The sequence below is a fragment of the Salmo salar genome, chromosome ssa02 (assembly GCF_905237065.1).
Source record: "Salmo salar chromosome ssa02, Ssal_v3.1, whole genome shotgun sequence".
Taxonomy (NCBI): Eukaryota; Metazoa; Chordata; class Actinopteri; order Salmoniformes; family Salmonidae; genus Salmo; species Salmo salar.
The window spans coordinates 6,470,241-6,488,944 of NC_059443.1; the positions used below are offsets into that span (position 1 = coordinate 6,470,241).

The window sequence follows — 18,704 nt, forward strand, 5'->3', positions numbered from 1 at the left end:
TGTAGCATCACCACCAAGTAGCTGTTGTGTACACTTTTATCGTACGCTAGATGGCGTACCAGAGCAACCTAAAATATATACGTTTAGAGCATTGTAGACGTATCATTCTGCTATACAGCTGGATATTAGAGAACAAATAATGGGGTTAGGTAGAACATATTGAATGTGACATAAGTGTGTTCCCGCCGGCTGTTTAAATGGTTCTGAGACCCGCCCCTGTTCTCACAGAACCACTGTGACGCTAGGTCCCCATGGAGACAGAGGAGGGAGAAATGTCATTGTTTTAAAATCACATGGACCGACTTTTGATCGCTCTGTCTGTGTGCAATAAAATAGCTACAAACAATGTGAAATTGCCAAATATTGCTCATAAAAGTATCCAGGAGCTGCTGGCGACCAAGCAGTTTAAGATACCATCGGTAGCTTGGAGACGGTAAGCCTCTATCAAATGAAATATGAATTTACATGCAAGAGCTAGTCTAACATTACTGTGGTTTAGTAACGTTACGGATGTAGCTATCTAACGTTAGCTAGCTTAGTGCTAGTTAGCTTGCCCGTAACAACAGTGGCGGTCTGTTTATGATTGTCAGGGTGGTCTTTGTAACTAGCTACCATGCAGACTGTAAACTTGCGTTGTGTGCTAACTAGCTAACGATGAACCATGTGAAGATTCTTGAAACAGGCTTAGTGTTTTGATGGCAACAGGTTAGCATTTTTAAGGTGATGCGCAGTCCTTGTGCTTCTTCCTTGAATCAAACAATTTTAGAAGCTTTCTTGCTATTGAGGTTGGCTATACAAATGCTGTTACACACGAAAAGTCTAATCTTATTTCTACCGCAATGATTCGTTTTTCCTGAAAATGCCCGGCTCGCTGAGATGTAAATACATTCTTGCTCCAGTCCTTTGTTTACTTTAGTTAATGATGGCACACTAACGTTATGCCCATTTTTATGCAACTTGATGGAGGAACTCTCCCTAAAACCTCGAGTCCAGCTTGTATACACTGCAGGGTAAGGTCGCTGCTCCCAGTTTTATTTCAGATCAAGATACTGATGACATTTAACAGCACCAGACAAGATTATATTTATGCATATAGACAATTAGACATAGTGCTGCTGTTTTCTCATTCTCAAAATGTCCAAAGCTGATTGTAGATTTACTATTGATATTTTAAAAGCAGTTATACAACCATGTACAGCAGCTAAATCCCTTTCACTTCACGAAATGTTCTATATCCAATCAGTGAAATAAATCCTGATTTGGGCCTCCCGAGGGGCGCAGTGGTCTAAGGCACTGTATCTCAGTGCAAGAAATGTCACTACAGGCCCTGGTTCGAATCCAGGCTGTATCGCATCCGGCCGTGATTGGGAGTCCCATAGGGCGGCGCACAATTGGCCCAGTGTCGTCCGGGTTTGGCCGGAGTAGGCTGTCATTGTAAATGAGAATTTGTTCTTAACTGACTTGCCTAGTTAAATTAAGGTATCCTTTAAAACGATCCTTTTAATATCATGGATGGTCAGTCTTTGCATCCATAGCTCTGGCTAGAGTAGTAAAAAAAATCTGTCCCATCCCTTTGCTTTTTTGTGAAACAGTGACGGGGAGAGGCTTTGTTATTGTTTCAACTGCTGATTGCTGCTTTAAGAACCTTTTGGCCTTTTGCAAGTAACAGTGTTAGACTAGGATAAATCTGTCGTGAAAAAGTTATTGTGCTGTATTTCAAAATACCCCTGTATACATTTAAGTTTACCTCACCGGCTGCAAGTGGTTATGAAAAGTGGGTGTGATTGGAATAGCATAGTGTCGGCTAGCAGGTAGCTGTAGATGTTTCTGTTAAAGTACTCTGCTCTGTTGTCACAGCTGTGCACAGGTGTGTGTGAAGCAGCAACCTGGTGAGAGGGTGGGCATCTCATCTGCCCTGTTGATTACTTCTCCAGTCTTTCCCACAGGAAGACTTTCACATAGCATTCTCTCTCTGTTTTACTGAGGCTGTGGTACTATTGTCCAGACTGACTTCATTACAGGCTACTGCTGTGGTTTGTGGTCCCGGTGGGTCTCCAATATGTTTCTTCTGTCATATAGGCCTAACAGCAGGAAGCGCAGAGGCCTGGGAATAACTCTCCTCTTCTTTCTTGGTTTTCTGTGTTCCTTCCTAAAGGAAGTCATGCTTAGGACAGACTCAAACTCAAGCCTCTATTGTGGCCACATTTTTTCCCGATGGGCCTTGGTCCAAAGTAGTGCACTATATAGAGTATCCCTATAGGGTGCCATTTGGGATGCAGCCCCCATGTGTAATTATAAAGAACCTGTCCCTCTAGTGCTGAGGGTGATGACGGCAGCTCTTTTTGATATAGGTCCTGAGTAGAGGCTAGGTCACAGTGGAAACTCTCCTTATGCATTAAGCCCTGTTCTAGTCACCCTGCTGCTTTGCCCACTGACCTGGCTCAACCTCATTGTTTCCCCCCTTACTGTGACACCGGCTTCTCTCTGCTGGTTGTAAACCAGGAAGGTGTGAGGAGGGAGGCCCACCCCAGTTTGTCACACAGCGGCCGGCATCCCAAATGATACCTTATTCCCAGCTTCTGACCAGGGCCCTATGGGGGCACTACATAGGGAATAGGGTGGCGTTTTGAGATGTAGCCACAGCCTACCTAATCAACCGCTGGCTCAGGAAGGGGGAGGGGAGGGAAGGGTGGAGCCCCGCCCCCCACCGCTGGCTCAGGAAGGGCCAGGGGAGGGAAGGGTGGAGCCCCGCCCCCCACCGCTGGCTCAGGAAGGGCCAGGGGAGGGAAGGGGGGAGCCCCCGCCCACCACCGCTGTGCAGGGGTGTCCTAACAGTTGAATGTGTCAGTCCTCACTCATGGCATCGACAACCAATGACGTAAATGGCTGCCATGGGGCAAGGGGTGGCTTCCTCCGCTTAAGTAATCCTGATACGCCCCTTTTATTGGGAAAATATGAGGCCCTGGAAAATGCATCAAGAAGGACTGGTGGGTGGTGGATGTGCTGGCACACACTCTGTGTGGAACTTGTTGGGGGCACAAGCAAAGTTTCCCTGATGCTGGAAACAGAGCTACAATTCAATCTATGAAGAAATGATTAGCTCTAAAAGCATGGAAACCTCGCAAATGATCTCGCTTTCCCTTGCAAATGATATCCCTGTACGCACTTGATTTCTAAGTTGGATTATTCCGTTGTGTTAGACCCTTTTATTTTTGATGCAGTTAAAGCGGTTGCGTATGGCTGAGTCAAGTGATCCGAACTCATGAGGAGGCCTCTTCTGGGAATTCAGCTTTGTTCTCAAAGCCCCCTGGGATCAGTCACTCTTGACAGTAGTGAGAGAACCTGTTACTTTGTGGCTGGTATTACCCCCCAGGTCACTCTTGACAGAAGTGAGGGAACCTGTTACTTTGTGGCTGATAATACCCCCCCAGGTCACTCTTGACAGAAGTGAGGGAACCTGTTACTTTGTGGCTGGTATTACCCCCCCAGGTCACTCTTGACAGTAGTGAGGGAACCTGTTACTTTGTGGCTGGTATTACCTCCCCAGGTCACTCTTGACAGTAGTGAGGGAACCTGTTACTTTGTGGCTGATAATACCCCCCCAGGTCACTCTTGACAGAAGTGAGGGAACCTGTTACTTTGTGGCTGGTATTACCCCCCCAGGTCACTCTTGACAGAAGTGAGAGAACCTGTTACTTTGTGGCTGGTAATAACCCCCCAGGTCACTGTTGACAGAAGTGAGGGAACCTGTTACTTTGTGGCTGATAATACCCCCCAGGTCACTGTTGACAGAAGTGAGGGAACCTGTTACTTTGTGGCTGGTAATACCCCCCAGGTCACTGTTGACAGAAGTGAGGGAACCTGTTACTTTGTGGCTGGTATTACCCCCCCAGGTCACTCTTGACAGAAGTGAGGGAACCTGTTACTTTGTGGCTGGTAATACCCCCCCAGGTCACTCTAGACAGAAGTGAGGGAACCTGTTACTTTGTGGCTGGTAATACCCCCCAGGTCACTGTTGACAGTAGTGAGGGAACCTGTTACTTTGTGGCTGGTAATACCCCCCCAGGTCACTGTTGACAGAAGTGAGGGAACCTGTTACTTTGTGGCTGATAATACCCCCCCAGGTCACTCTTGACAGAAGTGAGGGAACCTGTTACTTTGTGGCTGGTAATACCCCCCAGGTCACTGTTGACAGTAGTGAGGGAACCTGTTACTTTGTGGCTGGTAATAACCCCCCAGGTCACTGTTGACAGAAGTGAGGGAACCTGTTACTTTGTGGCTGGTAATACCCCCCCAGGTCACTGTTGACAGTAGTGAGGGAACCTGTTACTTTGTGGCTGGTAATACCCCCCAGGTCACTCTTGACAGTAGTGAGGGAACCTGTTACTTTGTGGCTGGTAATACTCCCCCAGGTCACTCTTGACAGTAGTGAGGGAACCTGTTACTTTGTGGCTGGTAATACCCCCCCCAGGTCACTGTTGACAGAAGTGAGGGAACCTGTTACTTTGTGGCTGGTAATACCCCCCCCCCCAGGTCACTGTTGACAGAAGTGAGAGAACCTGTTACTTTGTGGCTGGTAATACCCCCCAGGTCACTCTTGACAGAAGTGAGAGAACCTGTTACTTTGTGGCTGGTAATACCCCCCAGGTCACTCTTGATAGAAGTGAGGGAACCTGTTACTTTGTGGCTGATAATACCCCCCCAGGTCACTCTTGACAGTAGTGAGGGAACCTGTTACTTTGTGGCTGGTAATACCCCCCCAGGTCACTCTTGACAGTAGTGAGGGAACCTGTTACTTTGTGGCTGGTAATACTCCCCCAGGTCACTCTTGACAGTAGTGAGGGAACCTGTTACTTTGTGGCTGGTAATACCCCCCCAGGTCACTGTTGACAGAAGTGAGGGAACCTGTTACTTTGTGGCTGGTAATACCCCCCCCCAGGTCACTGTTGACAGAAGTGAGAGAACCTGTTACTTTGTGGCTGGTAATACCCCCCAGGTCACTCTTGACAGAAGTGAGAGAACCTGTTACTTTGTGGCTGGTAATACCCCCCCAGGTCACTCTTGATAGAAGTGAGGGAACCTGTTACTTTGTGGCTGATAATACCCCCCAGGTCACTCTTGACAGTAGTGAGAGAACCTGTTACTTTGTGGCTGGTAATACCCCCCCAGGTCACTCTTGACAGAAGTGAGGGAACCTGTTACTTTGTGGCTGATAATACCCCCCCAGGTCACTCTTGACAGAAGTGAGGGAACCTGTTACTTTGTGGCTGGTAATACCCCCCTAGGTCACTCTTGACAGAAGTGAGGGAACCTGTTACTTTGTGGCTGGTAATACCTCCCCAGGTCACTGTTGACAGAAGTGAGAGAACCTGTTACTTTGTGGCTGGTAATACCCCCCCAGGTCACTGTTGACAGAAGTGAGGGAACCTGTTACTTTGTGGCTGGTAATACCCCCCCAGGTCACTCTTGACAGAAGTGAGGGAACCTGTTACTTTGTGGCTGGTAATACCCCCCCAGGTCACTGTTGACAGAAGTGAGAGAACCTGTTACTTTGTGGCTGGTAATACCCCCCCAGGTCACTGTTGACAGTAGTGAGGGAACCTGTTACTTTGTGGCTGGTATTACCCCCCCAGGTCACTGTTGACAGAAGTGAGAGAACCTGTTACTTTGTGGCTGGTATTACCTCCCCAGGTCACTCTAGACAGAAGTGAGGGAACCTGTTACTTTGTGGCTGATAATACCCCCCAGGTCACTCTTGACAGAAGTGAGGGAACCTGTTACTTTGTGGCTGGTAATACCCCCCTAGGTCACTCTTGACAGAAGTGAGGGAACCTGTTACTTTGTGGCTGGTAATACCTCCCCAGGTCACTGTTGACAGAAGTGAGAGAACCGGTTACTTTGTGGCTGGTAATACCCCCCCAGGTCACTGTTGACAGAAGTGAGGGAACCTGTTACTTTGTGGCTGGTAATACCCCCCCAGGTCACTCTTGACAGAAGTGAGGGAACCTGTTACTTTGTGGCTGGTAATACCCCCCCAGGTCACTGTTGACAGAAGTGAGAGAACCTGTTACTTTGTGGCTGGTAATACCCCCCCAGGTCACTGTTGACAGTAGTGAGGGAACCTGTTACTTTGTGGCTGGTAATACCCCCCTAGGTCACTCTTGACAGAAGTGAGGGAACCTGTTACTTTGTGGCTGGTAATACCTCCCCAGGTCACTGTTGACAGAAGTGAGAGAACCTGTTACTTTGTGGCTGGTAATACCCCCCCAGGTCACTGTTGACAGAAGTGAGGGAACCTGTTACTTTGTGGCTGGTAATACCCCCCCAGGTCACTCTTGACAGAAGTGAGGGAACCTGTTACTTTGTGGCTGGTAATACCCCCCCAGGTCACTGTTGACAGAAGTGAGAGAACCTGTTACTTTGTGGCTGGTAATACCCCCCCAGGTCACTGTTGACAGAAGTGAGAGAACCTGTTACTTTGTGGCTGGTAATACCCCCCCAGGTCACTGTTGACAGTAGTGAGGGAACCTGTTACTTTGTGGCTGGTATTACCCCCCCAGGTCACTGTTGACAGAAGTGAGAGAACCTGTTACTTTGTGGCTGGTATTACCTCCCCAGGTCACTCTAGACAGAAGTGAGGGAACCTGTTACTTTGTGGCTGATAATACCCCCCCAGGTCACTCTTGACAGAAGTGAGGGAACCTGTTACTTTGTGGCTGGTAATACCCCCCTAGGTCACTCTTGACAGAAGTGAGGGAACCTGTTACTTTGTGGCTGGTAATACCTCCCCAGGTCACTGTTGACAGAAGTGAGAGAACCGGTTACTTTGTGGCTGGTAATACCCCCCAGGTCACTGTTGACAGAAGTGAGGGAACCTGTTACTTTGTGGCTGGTAATACCCCCCCAGGTCACTCTTGACAGAAGTGAGGGAACCTGTTACTTTGTGGCTGGTAATACCCCCCCAGGTCACTGTTGACAGAAGTGAGAGAACCTGTTACTTTGTGGCTGGTAATACCCCCCAGGTCACTGTTGACAGTAGTGAGGGAACCTGTTACTTTGTGGCTGGTAATACCCCCCTAGGTCACTCTTGACAGAAGTGAGGGAACCTGTTACTTTGTGGCTGGTAATACCTCCCCAGGTCACTGTTGACAGAAGTGAGAGAACCTGTTACTTTGTGGCTGGTAATACCCCCCAGGTCACTGTTGACAGAAGTGAGGGAACCTGTTACTTTGTGGCTGGTAATACCCCCCAGGTCACTCTTGACAGAAGTGAGGGAACCTGTTACTTTGTGGCTGGTAATACCCCCCAGGTCACTGTTGACAGAAGTGAGGGAACCTGTTACTTTGTGGCTGGTAATACCCCCCCAGGTCACTGTTGACAGAAGTGAGGGAACCTGTTACTTTGTGGCTGGTATTACCTCCCCAGGTCACTCTAGACAGAAGTGAGGGAACCTGTTACTTTGTGGCTGATAATACCCCCCCCCCAGGTCACTGTTGACAGTAGTGAGGGAACCTGTTACTTTGTGGCTGGCTGGTAATAACGCCCCAGGTTCATAGCAGAACCAGCCATGTTGCCCCGAGCCAAGTTTCACAGCTACAGCTCAAATGGCACCCTATTACCTATTTAGTGCACCACTTTTGACCAGGACTAGGGCCCATAGGCCTTGGTCAAAGTAGTGCACTATATAGTGAATAGGGTGCCATTTGTTAATTGGCCCTCCATCTGACTTTCCCCTGGCCTTCTGCATGCAGGACCTGGCTCCCAGCCAACCAACCGCTCTGTTAAAGAAGCATAAAGAGACAGAATACAACTGGTGGAGCTTTGGGACTCGTATGGGAGCCTAATAAATGGTTATGTTAGGATTCCCTAAGGAGCAGGCCTTCCCTTTCCTCAAATTGGCATTTTGGAGCACTAATTGGGCACAGACATCACAGCCCAGGCAAGCCCACTGGTACGCACGTACACTCTCAAAAAGAGAGGCAAGCAGGAAGCACATTGTTTTAAAAGGGAACTTTTTCTGGAAGCGCAAATAGGTTCCTGACCCATTTGGATCGACCACTCTGAAAGGTGAGATCTCCGTTAAGTTTAAGTTTGAAACTATTCTTGTTATTTCTGCTTGTTACAGTGCAAACTGTACGGCAGAGCTTTCTGCTTTTCAGTTTTTGTTCTGTAATGATATGGTCTTTGACTTTTATAGAAAGTTTAGCCTCATGGCAAAGTAATTGCAGGCATTGCACCGATGCTTCTTAGAATTACAGAGCTGTATGTCTCATTGTGCTGTGTGGATATAGATGTCCTTCATGAATTACAGAGCTCTATGTCTCATTGTGCTGTGTGGATATAGATGTCCTTCATGAATTACAGAGCTGTTCATCTCATTGTGCTGTGTGGATATAGATGTCCTTCATGAATTACAGAGCTGTATGTCTCATTGTGCTGTGTGGATATAGATGTCCTTCATGAATTACAGAGCTGTATGTCTCATTGTGCTGTGTGGATATAGATGTCCTTCATGAATTACAGAGCTGTATGTCTCATTGTGCTGTGTGGATATAGATGTCCTTCATGAATTACAGAGCTGTATGTCTCATTGTGCTGTGTGGATATAGATGTTCTTCATGAATTACAGAGCTGTTCGTCTCATTGTGCTGTGTGGATATAGATGTCCTTCATGAATTACAGAGCTGTGCGTCTCATTGTGCTGTGTGGATATAGATGTCCTTCATGAATTACAGAGTCATTGTGCTGTGTGGATATAGATGTCCTTCATGAATTACAGAGCTGTATGTCTCATTGTGCTGTGTGGATATAGATGTCCTTCATGAATTACAGAGCTCTATGTCTCATTGTGCTGTGTGGATATAGATGTCCTTCATGAATTACAGAGCTGTACGTCTCATTGTGCTGTGTGGATATAGATGTCCTTCATGAATTACAGAGCTGTATGTCTCATTGTGCTGTGTGGATATAGATGTTCTTCATGAATTACAGAGCTGTTCGTCTCATTGTGCTGTGTGGATATAGATGTCCTTCATGAATTACAGAGTCATTGTGCTGTGTGGATATAGATGTCCTTCATGAATTACAGAGCTGTATGTCTCATTGTGCTGTGTGGATATAGATGTCCTTCATGAATTACAGAGCTGTGCGTCTCATTGTGCTGTGTGGATATAGATGTCCTTCATGAATTACAGAGTCATTGTGCTGTGTGGATATAGATGTCCTTCATGAATTACAGAGCTGTATGTCTCATTGTGCTGTGTGGATATAGATGTCCTTCATGAATTACAGAGCTGTATGTCTCATTGTGCTGTGTGGATATAGATGTCCTTCATGAATTACAGAGCTGTACGTCTCATTGTGCTGTGTGGATATAGAAGTCCTTCATGAATTGTTAACAGGGTAAGTCAGTCAATTGGTATTTAGGAACATCCTCAGTAATTTAAGGCTTGTCATTGTGGAGACATGTTGGACATTTTTCTCCTACTGTAGCTTGTTGTATTTTTTTTCTCCTGCGGTAGCTTGTTGTATTTTCCTCCTACTGTAGCTTGTTGTATTTTCTCCTTCTCTAGCTTTGTCTCCCAGTGTATGATGTAATCTTCTGCAGGATTAATGAACTTAGTGCAAGAGATTCCCAAGCAAGTGACTGAAGAAGTTCAACCAAGCCATGAGGGAAAACTCAACGCAGGCCTCTGAAGTTCAGGAGGTTCCTTCAAGCCTGCAGGCAGCTGCACAGTTTAGGCTAGTTAGCATTATAGCATTATCTCCAGAAAACTCCAGAGTCATACTAACTCATTTAAATGTTGCTGTTGCTCACAGAGGTCTTCTTGACCTGGCTCCTCTTTCATCTGGTTCTCTCACCCTCATCTGATATATTCCATCTGACATGGCCTTTTTAATGACACTCTGGGGAGGGGATTCTCCAGACACTCCTAATCTTGATTTATGAAGTGCCAGTGAGCCTTTACTCGAGGGAGTGTGCGCTCGCTTGTCTGCTGATGGACGGCTGTCATTTGTGTGTCCTAAATGGCACCCTGTTAACTACATAGTGCACTGCTTATAGGGCTTTGGTCAAAAGCAGTGAACTATATAGGGATTTGGGTGGTGTTTGAGACGCAGCCACTGTGTGTGTGTACTCTGCTGGCTAGTGTCAGCCAAGCCTCAGAGGACCCCATAGCATAGACAGGCACCACAGAGATACAATGAAGGGAAATGCTTCCTGTGGGGGATCCCGCCAAGTTCTGCCACACTTGGCTAAATCAGATGTGATATTTTTGGAATTTTGTGTTGGGAGGAGGTGTGTGAAGCAATTGTATTTGTCATCTGCAAAGAGCTCAGAGCACTGGCATATTTGCCTGTGTTTATGGAAGGCTTTGAGGCAGTGAAGCTATATTTAAGATCACCTCTGGAGTCCTTAAGGGTGGAAAGTGCCAGTGCCTGCTGGTGCCTGTTTTGACTGGCAACACTGTAGAGCTGTCAGATGAGTACACGAATGCCAGCCTCTCTTAACCTGATATCTAATCTTGAAAACTGGCACAAAGACCATGGTACGGTTGTCAGCTTTCTTAGACGGGTAAAAACCCTAAGTGTTGCTTTGCTGCTGACCTCACATTCTCCCTCCAGAGAACTAGGCTAACTAGTACCTGGATCACCTCACATTCTCCCCTCCAGAGAACTAGGCTAACTAGTACCGGGATCACCTCACATTCTCCCCTCCAGAGAACTAGGCTAACTAGTACCAGGATCACCTCACATTCTCCCCTCCAGGGAACTAGGCTAACTAGTACCCGGGATCACCTCACATTCTCCCCTCCAGGGAACTAGGCTAACTAGTACCGGGATCACCTCACATTCTCCCCTCCAGGGAACTAGGCTAACTAGTACCGGGATCACCTCACATTCTCCCCTCCAGGGAACTAGGCTAACTAGTACCGGGATCACCTCACATTCTCCCCTCCAGAGAACTAGGCTAACTAGTACCGGGATCACCTCACATTCTCCCCTCCAGGGAACTAGGCTAACTAGTACCGGGATCACCTCACATTCTCCCCTCCAGAGAACTAGGCTAACTAGTACCGGGATCACCTCACATTCTCCCCTCCAGAGAACTAGGCTAACTAGTACCAGGATCACCTCACATTCTCCCCTCCAGGGAACTAGGCTAACTAGTACCAGGATCGCTCAACTTCCATTTCTGTCTCGAGCTTCCACATTTTACGGCGCTAGGGGCTGTTTGACAACATTGTAGGTCATAGGCCCTATGTGTTATCAGTGACACTCCAGCAGTGCTAGATGACTGGAAGAGGAACAAAAATGACACTTGACTTGAGTTAGGATTTTTCAAACAGTCTTTGGCAGGTTTGTTTTTCTCTGAAAAGGTAAGATGGATTGGACTGGTGTTATTGTCATTGTAGTGGGAAAATGATAGCAAATGTGAACCCATGTGAGATGTGATTACTGCAGTCTACTGTAAATGACAGACCCAGGCCTTGAATTGAGTGATTTTAGGGGCAAGGCCATATGGCCTTCAAGTGGTGCCCAATCTGCCAAGGCACCAAGGCCATTAACCAAAATATCAAATTAAATTGATTTGAAAACTGAAAAACAGTAGCTATTCTGTTAAGAAAACATAAGTGTATGTAAATAAATGATTAATTAGCCTACATGTCAAAGTGTAGGTGATAGCCTATGGTATTGGCTCCAATGTGTTATTAAAATCTAAAGGCTTGATTCTGTCGACATACCTGAGGCACTGTTCGTTCTGATAGGACGGAAAGGCCAGTTGCCATTTGCGCAACTTCACCAATCTTGCAATCTAAGCATAGGCAGTCAACATTTTGAAACTATTTAACCATAAACGTAATTGTTTAAAACCTGGACGTTTTGGGGTATTTTATGAGGCATGTCTTAGAGTTACTAGCATAGGAATGTTATGGGGATTCTTTCATAAACACTTCCTTATATGCCATTGAAACCAGTATTTATCTCATGTTCTCAACTTTCTTTCGTTGTCCAGGAGCCAAAGACACAATCCTAGTCATAGTAACAGTCCTAGTCATAGTAACAGCCCTAACAGTCCTAGTCATAGTAACAGCCCTAGTCATAGTAACAGCCCTAGTCATAGTAACAGCCCTAGTCATAGTAACAGCCCTAGTCATAGTAACAGCCCTAGTCATAGTAACAACCCATGCTTGTTGTGTTTTTAGGTCTTTGTACATTTCTGAAGGATATGAAACCACACGGTGCACTTTTGAGAATGGTGTTTTCCCGTTTATTGCATTTTGGAGCATTCACGCTGATGTGTGTGTCTTACTGCGCTTATAATGTGAAGAAATAGCCGACTAGTTTGTCAACATTTTTAAGCTAAACGTTTGGAATATTTATTTCTCACACAGAAGGACAAGCTGACCAATAGAATGGATCAACTGTTGTACTATGGGGGATAGTAGATTGACTGGCTGGTGCTTTTGGTTGATGTCGGCTGATGAAAAGTCAAATGTGGACAGTTCTAACATTTTCACTATGCGCCTCGGAATTCAATAAGAAGGAAGAGCGCCGTTGCATCCCCAACGTTAGTCTTCACTTTATCCCCAACGTTAGTCTTCACTTTATCCCCAACGTTAGTCTTCACTTCATCCCCAACGTTAGTCTTCACTTCATCCCCGACGTTAGTCTTCACTTCATCCCCGACGTTAGTCTTCACTTCATCCCCGACGTTAGTCTTCACTTCATCCCCAACGTTAGTCTTCACTTCATCCCCAACGTTAGTCTTCACTTCATCCCCGACGTTAGTCTTCACTTCATCCCCGACGTTAGTCTTCACTTCATCCCCGACGTTAGTCTTCACTTTATCCCCGACGTTAGTCTTCACTTTATCCCCAACGTTAGTCTTCACTTTATCCCCGACGTTAGTCTTCACTTCATCCCCGACGTTAGTCTTCACTTCATCCCCGACGTTAGTCTTCACTTTATCCCCGACGTTAGTCTTCACTTCATCCCCGACGTTAGTCTTCACTTTATCCCCGACGTTAGTCTTCACTTTATCCCCGACGTTAGTCTTCACTTTATCCCGACGTTAGTCTTCACTTTATCCCCGACGTTAGTCTTCACTTCATCCCCGACGTTAGTCTTCACTTTATCCCCGACGTTAGTCTTCACTTTATCCCCGACGTTAGTCTTCACTTTATCCCCGACGTTAGTCTTCACTTCATCCCCGACGTTAGTCTTCACTTTATCCCCGACGTTAGTCTTCACTTCATCCCCGACGTTAGTCTTCACTTCATCCCTGACGTTAGTCTTCACTTTATCCCCGACGTTAGTCTTCACTTCATCCCCGACGTTAGTCTTCACTTCATCCCTGATGTGTCTGACCCGATCACGTGACGGGCGTTGGCTAATAAGAATTGAGATATCTGAGAGACCCATGTCAGTGAGAGGTGCTTTGGAGCACGTTGATTTGGCACCCGGGAGAAGGGAATTATAATTATTATATTCAGCCCAAGGGCACAACGGCCACTTTGAATGTAAGGCATGGGGACATTACTGCCCCACACACAAGGGGGGGCATTACTGCCCCACACACAAGGGGGGGCATTACTGCCCCACACACAAGGGGGGGCATTACTGCCCCACACACAAGGGGGGGCATTACTGCCCCACACACAAGGGGGGGCATTACTGCCCCACACACAAGGGGGGGCATTACTGCCCCACACACAAGGGGGCTTCGACTCCATGTCGCCGGAATATTCGAGGCCTGCATAGCCCTCCTGTAACTCAGTGTTAAATAACCCAGGGCATGTGTACTGCTAGTCGCCTAGTCCTACGCAGTGTTAAATAACCCAGGGCATGTGTACTGCTAGTCGCCTAGTTCTACGCAGTGTTAAATAACCCAGGGCATGTGTACTGCTAGTCGCCTAGTTCTACGCGGTGTTAAATAACCCAGGGCATGTGTACTGCTAGTCGCCTAGTCCTACGCGGTGTTAAGTAACCCAGGGCATGTGTACTGCTAGTCGCCTAGTCCTACGCGGTGTTAAATAACCCAGGGCATGTGTACTGCTAGTCGCCTAGTTCTACGCGGTGTTAAATAACCCAGGGCATGTGTACTGCTAGTCGCCTAGTCCTACGCGGTGTTAAATAACCCAGGGCATGTGTACTGCTAGTCGCCTAGTTCTACGCGGTGTTAAATAACCCAGGGCATGTGTACTGCTAGTCGCCTAGTTCTCACGCGGTGTTAAATAACCCAGGGCATGTGTACTGCTAGTCGCCTAGTCCTACGCGGTGTTAAGTAACCCAGGGCATGTGTACTGCTAGTCGCCTAGTTCTACGCGGTGTTAAATAACCCAGGGCATGTGTACTGCTAGTTGCCTAGTCCTACGCGGTGTTAAATAACCCAGGGCATGTGTACTGCTAGTCGTCTAGTTCTACGCAGTGTTAAATAACCCAGGGCATGTGTACTGCTAGTCGCCTAGTCCTACGCGGTGTTAAATAACCCAGGGCATGTGTACTGCTAGTCGCCTAGTCTACGCAGTGTTAAATAACCCAGGGCATGTGTACTGCTAGTCGTCTAGTTCTACGCGGTGTTAAATAACCCAGGGCATGTGTACTGCTAGTCGCCTAGTTCTACGCGGTGTTAAATAACCCAGGGCATGTGTACTGCTAGTCGCCTAGTCCTACGCGGTGTTAAATAACCCAGGGCATGTGTACTGCTAGTCGCCTAGTCTACGCAGTGTTAAATAACCCAGGGCATGTGTACTGCTAGTCGTCTAGTTCTACGCGGTGTTAAATAACCCAGGGCATGTGTACTGCTAGTCGCCTAGTCCTACGCAGTTCTTGCTTCCAAGTGAATGCAGCCTGGTTGGTATATTTGGCCCTAATCTTTCAGTAGCCTAATTCCGCATGACTCTCAATTCAGAGTGGAATTCAGAATGCCGAACAGAAGTTCATTGTTAGATGTTGTCTAAGGTAATTGGTAGCAAGGCTGAAGATGAGAAGTAGTCGCTTGACGTTGAAAAGTGAATCCGGGGTGAAAGGCAGCTAGCCTGAGTGCCAGTCTGTTTGTGCCATCATGCCAACCCCGGGCTAAAGGCAGGCTGGCTGCACCATGGATCATGTGAACCCCTGTAGTACTGTAGCCTAACGTCCAATCGATCAGCAACAATGAGGTGTCTGATCTGAATCCAGGCCAACTGAATACGAGCGGCTACTCTCTAAAGATAAAGGAAGAAGACATTTACACCATGAGCCCAGCAGGGTCAGTAATGCAGTATGAAATCCTCATGTCTAGCAGGACGTTAAGAGATATTCAGTTCCGCTGTTCCACACCCTGTGGCTCCTATTTCTATCTAAAACACCAATCCTGTATGTCTCAGTTGTGGCTTACAGCGGGTCCACCATTCAGAGCCACCAGTCCTCATGTGATCTGTTGTGGCCTGGAGGAAAGAGTTCAGTTGCAGCAGCAGCTGGCTTCCTGCTCATAACACGGGAAGTGCAATAAAAAATGGAAGTTGGAATGAAGATGCATGCATGTGCTTGAAAGCTATTGCGCAAGGATTAGTCAAGTGTGCATGTGTATTTGTTGCCTTGATCAAACCCATGTGTCAAGCTCAACATGTCCCGTGATGATAGATTTACCATGGGTAATTGAAAGCTACAGACTGTTCTTCCTAGCAACATCTTCCTACTGGGCCGTGTTGTTTCCTAGCAACATCTTCCTACTGGGCCGTGTTGTTACCTAGCAACATCTTCCTACTGGGCCGTGTTGTTTCCTAGGAACATCTTCCTACTGGGCCGTGTTGTTGCCTAGCAACATCTTCCTACTGGGCCGTGTTGTTTCCTAGGAACATCTTCCTACTGGGCCGTGTTGTTTCCTAGCAACATCTTCCTACTGGGCCGTGTTGTTTCCTAGGAACATCTTCCTACTGGGCCGTGTTGTTACCTAGCAACATCTTCCTACTGGGCCGTGTTGTTACCTAGCAACATCTTCCTACTGGGCCGTGTTGTTTCCTAGCAACATCTTCCTACCTCAAAAGGGTAGAAATACCCTTTTGCTGAGGTTCTTAAGATTCACTGGTAGGTCTAACCCTCTTCCAATATTTGTGTCATGTCTGCGTCCCAAATGGCACTCAATTCCCTATATATGCACTACTCGTCAAGTTTTAGAACACCTACTCATTCCAGGGTTTTTCTTTATTTTTACTATTTTCTACATTGTAGAATAATAGTGACTATCAAAATGATGAAATAACACATATGCAATCACGTAGTAACCAAAAAAGTGTTAAACAATTCAAAATATATTTTATATTTGAGATTCTTCAAATAGCCACCCTTTGCCTCTTGGCATTCTCTCAACCAGCTTTACCTAGAATGCTTTTCCAACAGTCTTGAAGGAGTTCCCACATTTGCTGAGCACTTGTTGGCTGCTTTTGTTTCACTATGCGGTCCGACTCATCCCAAACCATCTCAATTTGGTTGAGGTCGGTTGATTGTGGAGGCCAGGTCATCTGATGCAGCACTCCATCACTCTCTCCTCCTTGGTCGAATAGCCCTTACACAGCCTGGAGGTATGTTGGGTCATTGTACTGTTGAAAAACAAATGATAGTCCCACTAAGCCCATTCCAGATGGTATGGCGTATCGCTGCAGAAGGCTGTGGTAGCCATGCTGGTTAAGTGTGTCCTTGACCTCTAAATAAATCACAGACAGTGTCACCAGAAAAGCACACCCACACCATAACACCTCCCCCTCCATTCTTTACTGTGGGAAATACATATGCGGAGATCATCCGTTCACCCACACCGCGTCTCACAAAGACAGTGGTTGGAACCAAAAATCTCCAGTTTGGACTCATCAGACCAAAGGACAGATTTCCCCCGGTCTAAAGTCCATTGCTCGTGTTTCTTGGCCCAAGCAAGTCTCTTCTTCTTATTGGTGTCCTTTAGTAGTGGTTTCTTTGCAGCATTTTGACCATGAAGGCCTGATTTTATACAGTCTCCTCTGAACAATTGATGTTGAGATGTGTCTGTTGCTTGAACTCTGTGAAGCATTTATTTGGGCTGCAATTTCTGAGGCTGGTATCTCTAATGAACTAATCATCTGCAGGAGAGGTAACTCCGGGTCTTCCATTCCTGTGGCGGTCCTCATGAGAGCCAGTTTCATCATAGCGATTGATGGTTTTTGCGACTGCACTTGAAGACATTTTTTACGTTTTAGAAATGTCTTTATTGACTGACCTTCATGTCTTAAAGTAATGATGGACTGTCGTTTCTCTTTGCTTATTTGAGCTGTTCTTGCCATAATATGGACTTGGTCTTTTACCAAATAAGGCTATATTCTAGAGGTCGACCGATTTTTTTTTTTTTAATTTAATTTAATTTATTTTTTTTATTATTTTTTTTAAATGATTTTTCAACACTGATTATTGGAGGACCAAATAAAAGCCGATACCGATTAATCGGCCTATTTTTATTTTTATATATATATATATATATATATAACAATACTGAATGAACAATGAACACTTTTATTTTAACTTAATACATCAATAAAATCAATTTAGTCTCAAATAAATAATGAAACATGTTCAATTTGGTTTAAATAATGCAAAACAAAGTGTTGGAGAAGAAAGTAAAAGTGCAATATGTGCCATGTAAAAAAGCTACCGTTCAAGTTCCTTGCTCAGAACATGAGAACATATGAAAGCTGGTGGTTCCTTTTAACATGAGTCTTCAATATTTCCAGGTAAGAAGTTTTAGGTTGTAGTTATTATAGGACTATTTCTCTCTATACCATTTGTATTTCATATACCTTTGGCTATTGGATGTTCTAATAGGTACTTTACAGTTCAATGCTTGAAGCACAGCGAAGAGCTGCTGACAAACGCACGAAAGTGCTGTTTGAATGAATGCTTGCGAGCCTGCTGCTACCTACCACCGCTCAGTCACACTGCTCTATCAAATCATAGACTTAATTATAATATAATTTCACACAGAAATACGATCTTTAGGTCATTAATATGGTCAAATCCGGAAACTATCATTTCGAAAACAAAACTTTTATTCTTTCAGTGAAATACGGAACCGTTCCGTATTTTATCTAACGGGTGGCATCCATAAGTCTAAATATTCCTGTTACATTGCACAACCTTCAATGTTATGTCATAATTATGTAAAATTCTGGCAAATTAGTTCGCAACAAGCCAGGCGGCCTAAACTGTTGCATATATACCCTGACTCTGCGTGCAATGAACGCAAGAGAAGTGACAGAATTTCCCTAGATAAAATTTGCTGCTAACATGCATTTCTTTTAACTAAATATGCAGGTTTAAAAAAATATACTTCTGTGTATTGATTTTAAGAAAGGCATTGATGTTTATGGTTAGGTACATTCGTGCAACGATTGTGCTTTTTTCCGCAAATGCGCTTTTGTTAAATCATCCCCCGTTTGGCGAAGTCTGCTGTCTTTGTTAGGAAGAAATGGTCTTCACACAGAATGCTAGAGAAGTGACACAATTTCCCTAGTTAATATTGCCTGCTAACATGCATTTCTTTTAACTAGGGAAATTGTGTCACTTCTCTAGCATTCTGTGCAACAGAGTCAGGGTATATGCAACAGTTTGGGCCGCCTGGCTCGTTGCGAACTGTGTTAAGACCATTTCTTCCTAACAAAGACAGCTGACTTCGCCAAACGGGGGATGATTTAACA

General features: G+C 45.8%; 1 protein-coding gene across 2 annotated transcripts in view; it reads left to right on the forward strand.

Moving 5' to 3' along the window:
* Positions 1-123: 123 nt before the first annotated feature.
* LOC106597860 (protein tyrosine phosphatase type IVA 3) overlaps positions 124-18,704 on the forward strand; it is a 61,685-nt gene continuing 43,104 nt past the window's right edge. The window contains exon 1 of one of the 2 annotated variants that reach the window (XM_045696852.1): positions 124-433. The gene's annotated coding sequence lies outside the window, so the exon portion shown is untranslated. Of the gene's footprint in view, positions 434-8,042; positions 8,068-18,704 lie in introns of those variants that run through there. The other variant, XM_045696858.1, reaches the window with a different exon arrangement.